The sequence below is a fragment of the Oratosquilla oratoria genome, chromosome 25, assembly GCF_046742065.1.
Source record: "Oratosquilla oratoria isolate Oo_2021 chromosome 25, ASM4674206v1, whole genome shotgun sequence".
Lineage (NCBI taxonomy): Eukaryota > Metazoa > Arthropoda > Malacostraca > Stomatopoda > Squillidae > Oratosquilla > Oratosquilla oratoria.
In genome coordinates this window covers 25,562,444-25,567,877 of record NC_134801.1, presented here as the reverse complement: position 1 = coordinate 25,567,877, position 5,434 = coordinate 25,562,444, and positions in this window count along the sequence as shown.

The window sequence follows — 5,434 nt, the reverse complement described above, 5'->3', positions numbered from 1 at the left end:
AACTTAGTTTCACTCTAAGCCAAACAATCCATCTTTCTTCTCACACAACATTACTTACCTATCTCTTCCCTTTTACTCTCATCTTGTACCACATCCACGCGCATTAAAAGACCCAAAACTCCTTAGGGTGCTGGTCGGAAAAAACTCCCAGACCCTCTTATGCCTTTATTTTTTCTTCTAAGGAATGTCCCCTGTGGAGCTACAAGGACGGACAGGATGCCTAGTCCCACTGCCCCCGTCTCGTTTCTTCTCTGCCTCTTACGATCACAAGTGAGAATCTCCCTTGGTGGCCAGTATTCCTTTCGTCCCCCACCATAGGGAATTCCACACCCACCCAACAGAAAAAGAATACTCCAGAGAAATGGTTACAGGAACAGCAGTGCAAGGGGTTGAGGGGACAGCATAACGGCAGGGATAGTCAGTAGTTCATACAAGTGTCATCATTTCTCTATGAAACAGAGTTTTCCTCCAATCGTTAGACACAAATAATGATGTGTGGCTCGCGGTCACGTAGGGGCGCCCCATATAGGTCCCTAAAAGTATCCAAATCTGCATGCCGTCTCACTTTTTTTTCTTGCCACAATAATACAAGCAGCCAAGTACAACCCCAGACGGGGTAGGACAGTTGTAGACAGCTAACATGAATAAGTAGAAAGTTGTGATTTATGTGCCACCCCAAAAAATGGGTTTCTTGAAAAGAGGTCGAACATTCAAATCAAAAACCAAATGTTAGATGATATAAGGTATTATCATTAAATGAGGGTACTGGAGGATGCGAGATAATCTGGTACTTGTGGGAGAATTTAACTCGCAAAGAAATCTTTTGGGGAGAGATGACACCGTTCGAAAGGTGGAGAGGATGCATGGAGGAAATGTAATACTTGAACATAGACTCATACAATGGATCACAATTGGTAAATGAAAATACCAGATACAGAAGTAATGAAGAACCATTGATATACAACAAAATAGACTTTGGGAAGCTTAAGAAATTCTTTCAAAATGGTTAATTGGAAAAAAAATTCTACATTGAAGAGACAAAAGTGGAAGAGAAATGGACGATCTTGATGGAAAATCTACAATGAAGGAATGAGTGAATATGTACCAAGACAGAACACAATAGGTGTACATTAAGTGCTGGTTCAACAGAAGATGCAGTGAGGCATAAGATAGGAAATATAAAGCCAGGGAAATGATGGAGAAAATACAAAAAACCTGTAAAATGGCAAATATATATAAACCATAGAAAATGAATATGTAAAAGTGCACAGAGAGGAAAAAAGAAACTATGAAAAAGATATAGAAAAATGTAAAGAACCCAAACTATTCCTTAGATAGGTGAATGGTAAAATTAAGAATAAATAGGAAATGGTGAAACTATGCCACAGAAATTACAGAATACACAGAAGATCTAGAAATGGCGGAAGTCATGAACAATCACTTCGAGTTGGTTTTCACTAGAGATAAAAGTATATTGGGACAAAGAAAGTGAAGTGCAAGCTCCCTCTGTGAGGGAAATAACAATAACACAAAAAGAAATAATGGAGAAATTAATAAACCTTGATGTTAGGAAATCCCATGGCCCGGACTCAATTGCAAATTGGGTAAAAAGAATGCAAATAAGAATTAATGGACAAAATATAAAACATAATTATTTGCTCACTCAAAGAAGGAAAAATACCAACATTGTACCAATATATAACGAAGGAAAACAAAGAACCAACAAATTAGAGATTGGTCTCACTAACAAGCTACTGTAGCCAAAATTTGTGAAAAAAATTTATCAAGAATAGATGGATAAAACACCTGGAAGAAAATAATACAATAAACCCAAGACAACTTTGATTCAGACAGGGAAGATCATGTGCCACAAACTTAAACTGTTTCTACTCAAGACTAATAGATAAAATACAGAGAAGGTACGAATGGGTTGATTGTGCTTTCCTAGACATGCAAAAAGCCTTCGATAAAGTACCACACAAAAGAAAAAAAGAAAAATAAATGGAAAGCAAAGGAGGGACACAAGGTAAATTACTGAACTGGATGGAGGATTTCTTATATGGCAGAAAAATGAGAGTAGTGCTCAGAGAAAAGTCTTCAGGTTGGAAGGAGTTGATTAGTGGAGTTCCACAGGGGTCAGTATTGGCTCCAATAATGTTTGCTATTTATGTGAATGACGTGGATGAAGGTGTGGAATGTTACATGAGATTCTTCGCAGATAATGCTAAATTGCTGAGGAAAGTGAAAACTGAAACGGATTGTGAATCACTATAGAGAAACCTAAACAAGGTTTGGAAATGGAATCAGAAGTAGGAACTAGACTTCAACATTAAGATATAGCATAATGGAGTTCAGAAAAAGTTATAAAAAAAAAAAAAAAAAAAAAAAAAAAAAAAAAAAAAAAAAAGGACAATATACAGTTGGAACAAAGAAAGCGAAGAAAGTGGGATCTGATAAAAACCTGGGAGTAATTATCTCAAATGACTTGTCCCCTGATAAATAAACAAAATTGGCAGAGAATCCTACAACTTGCTAAGATCAACAAAGGTGGCTTTTACCTATTTAGACAAAGAATTTGTTAACAAAATATATATATATATATATATATATTAGTCACAATAATAAGGACTAGACTGGAGTATGCTGTGACATTATGATCACCCAGAACCAAAAAGAATATAAAGAAAATTGAAAGAATCCAGAGAGAAACCACAAAAATGGCCCCAGCACTTTCAAATCTGTCATATGAGGAGAGACTGGCTAAATTGAAAATAGCAACTTTGGAATAAAGAAGAAAAAGAGGCAACCTACTGACCATTTACAGAATCATGAAAGGCACAGAAGTCCTTGATAGAGAAGACATGACTTGATAAAAAAAAGGATAGATATAGAAGAGACCTGAAAAAAAAGTTTTCCATACAGAGTAGTGGACATCTGGAAACAAACTGGACAAAAGAATAGCGTGTGCAAAACTATACACAAATTCAAGAGCAAAACTAGACACTGCGAAATACAAAGACGGGACACCACATGCATAGCTCCTCTTTCCCGTAAGATACAATACTAGGTAAATACAGACTGTTAAGTACAGTAATGGAGAACACAATAATCCAGTGGGTAAAGGAAGTAACCCGGGTAGGAGGAGATGACCTTTCTACAAGATAAGATCTATCACTAACCAAAGAGGACATATTCAGTTTATTGAACTACCTTTGCTCCATAGAAGTGACTGTAACAATTGAATTTCAGCTGGAGGATGAGGAAATAGAGCCAAAGAATAAATCACACTGAGAAGGGAGACTCAGTTTTGGGAAAGCATATTGACTCAGGGTTGAGGAAATGAAGTTCAATATAAAAAAGAAATGCAAAGTAATGGAAAAGGACAATGGCGGCAAAAGACCATCTTTAAACTATTTCCTTGGGAAGTGAACCCATTACAAGAGCAAAAGAGGAAAAAGATTTTAAGAGTGTTGATAAAAGACAACCTGTCACCTGACACATTATCAGGAGGATTGTAGGAGCAACATATGGACTACTACAGAGTCAATATATGGGTGGAAGAGACGATGAAAAAACTCGTCGAAACCCTGATCCATCCAAAACAAAAACGAATATGTGTCAGTTCTATGATCCCCACACAATTAGAAGGGATATCTAAGCACGATTGAGAGAATATCAAAGGACAGCACCTGCAATGGTCCCCAGCCTGGCAGATAAACCATACGAGGAAAGACTACAAGCATTGGGTTTGCCAAACTCTGAAAGATTGAAAGAGAAAGGTTTTATGATTATAGTATTCGGGTCACAAAAGATGGAAATACCAATTGAGTGAACAGAGGGAAGCAACATTATTTCAGGGTCACAGTAGAGGCAAAACGTTGCTGGCTCCAACTTTAGGAGAGTCGGGGAGGGAAAATAGTTATTTTCGTCACGACGAGACGGCAGTTGACGACGGCCGACGCAAAGCGAGGCTCCTAGATTTGCCATCAGGCAAAGCCAACTGACAATAATTTCCAAGGACTTCAGGTTCGGCATGGAGATTGAGGAAAAGACAACCAAATACTTCGTATGTTTATTACAATAGGAAGTGCCATCTACATAAGTTACAAACACGTACAGCCGGCACATTCAATGGACAACGCTAGCCGGTGGAAATTATTCCCAGTCTGACATTTAGTGTTGTTATACACAAGCAAGCAAGCAAGCTGGGTAGGATGAAGAGCCAGCGTGTACGTTAACGCGAGTTGGTGGCAAGCAGCTATCTTGTCTCATAAAATAACACTTTTCTTTGTGCTAGCAGCAAAGATGAGGGTTCGTCCCATTAGAACTGCATCGCCCGTGCTACCGGTGAGATGGGAGGAGGTACTCGCAGCCAATCCAAGGTGGGCATTGTGGGGTCACACGGGACGGGTCCCTTCCGTAAATGGCCAGTCTGTTTGTTGGCAGTGAGCCGGGGCTCCATAGGAGAGTCCTCTGGCCAGTGGGAGACCCGCGACCCGCGGGAGAACTCCGGGAGGTCCACGGTTGGCACAAGTCGATGTCTTGAAGAAGACAGATTTAAGAGGACGGCCGGACAACAGCAACAGGACTTCGTGTACTTGAGAGAGAAGAAGCGTGATACCCCGCAGCAGCGTAGGGTCTTAAAAAGGACGCGGATCGGCGGCAGCTACAGGACTTTGTGCGCCAAGTAGAGTGGAAGGAGCTTTACCCGTCATCAGCACAGTTCTTTGGTTCTGGCTCAGCGGCAGCACAGGTTTCACAGAGGCAGGAGACGACTTAGTGTCTGACCTAACGGCAGCAACATCAGGACTTATAGACGACGGGGACTTTGGTTCTGACCCGGCAACAGGATCAAGACTTATAGGCTGTGAGGGGAGATAAGGCTAGGCGGCAGCTCGTGAACTTACCGACTCCGGGATTTTTTTTTTTTTTTTTTTTTTTTTTTTTTTTTTTTTTTTTTTTTTTTTTTTTTTTTTTTTTTTTTTTGTTTTTTTTTTTTAGTCCCGGCGGTGTTAACCGATTTAAGGACTGGCGTATATTTTCCGGGGTCTGTGTTAAGGCGCTTGGTTTATGGGGCACTTAGGCCATTTAGGTATGGAGTGTGTGTGTGTGTGTTTCTTGTGATTGCTGGGGTAGATTGCGTACATTTACAGTAGTGTTCCCACTGGTGAGGAGCAAACGAGCTTCGCTGCCATTGCCAAGTACCGGACGTCGGGGGTACTGTCGGCTCTCAATCTATCGTGGGCTGAATCTGGGTCGCCGAGGAGGGTCCTTAGTTGCCGGAAGTGGTCTTCCAGTGCAGGGCAGAGGAGAAGGCAATGCCGGAATGATGCCAATTCCGTGCCGCAGGCGCAGTAGGTACCGGTGTACTGGGTACGCCAGTGATCTACCCGTATCCTACTTATTGTGGAGGAGATGTGTTAGGGCAGTGAAG